This window comes from Arachis ipaensis, chromosome B05 (assembly GCF_000816755.2).
Source record: "Arachis ipaensis cultivar K30076 chromosome B05, Araip1.1, whole genome shotgun sequence".
NCBI classification, from domain to species: Eukaryota; Viridiplantae; Streptophyta; class Magnoliopsida; order Fabales; family Fabaceae; genus Arachis; species Arachis ipaensis.
Genome location: NC_029789.2, coordinates 148,064,747 through 148,065,706, shown reverse-complemented (window position 1 = coordinate 148,065,706; position 960 = coordinate 148,064,747).

Here is a 960-nt window from a genome sequence, read left to right as displayed (position 1 = left end):
TATATATAATTTAGAATAAATAATTAAATTAGTTTTCGATAATTAATTCTTTAAATTAGTTTTTAAATTTTTTAATCAAATTCGTTTTTTAAAGATTTTAAGTTAGTCATTTTAATAATGTTAGAGAACCAAGAGGGTACTAGCAAAAAATCAGGTAAATATCTTTGGGTGAATCTAAAACTTCTATGTAAATGGTGCTTATGCTAGGCATTAGGATGTTTCTTCTACTAAGTATCAGAATATTTTTTTTCATACTAAATAGATGTTCTTTTATATATTTTATAAATTTTTTTATATACTAAGAATCAAGATTGTTGGAAGTTCTGTGATCTCTACTCCTATTTCTCTAACATATCATTCAGAATTTTAATTTGGGGTGAGAAGCAATTAATATCAAATATTATAAATTAAAAATAAATAAAATTAATTAAATATAATTATAAATTAGTTAAGTTGTTTACTTTTTGGCGGATCATCTTTTGGTTCCATATACTTTTTCTAGTCCTTTTAATCTTTTCATCACTTTCATTAAATTGGATTAAATCAATTTCAAATTAAAAAATTTCAATGCTTCAAGTTCTCTCCTCAATTAAGTTTTGATTTGATCTAATTTTATAAATTTATCGGACTAATAGTCAATTAAGACTCTTATGTATGTTATAGTATCACTTAACATGCAACACTAATAAATTTTGGCACTGTTAACAAAGAAAATAACAGAAGAATTAATACGATTAGATTAAAATTTTTTAAAGACAGATTAATTTAAAAAACGAAAAAAATTTTCAAGATATTATTTGTGTACATACACCATTCAGTATTTCATTGGGCCTGGGGTCATTACTTTGGAGTTATTATATTATTACAATTATGTTAGCTATATATAAAAAATTAATAATAAAATCAACTATTCATATAAAATATATGTTAAAATATAAAAAAATATTAAAAATAAATTAA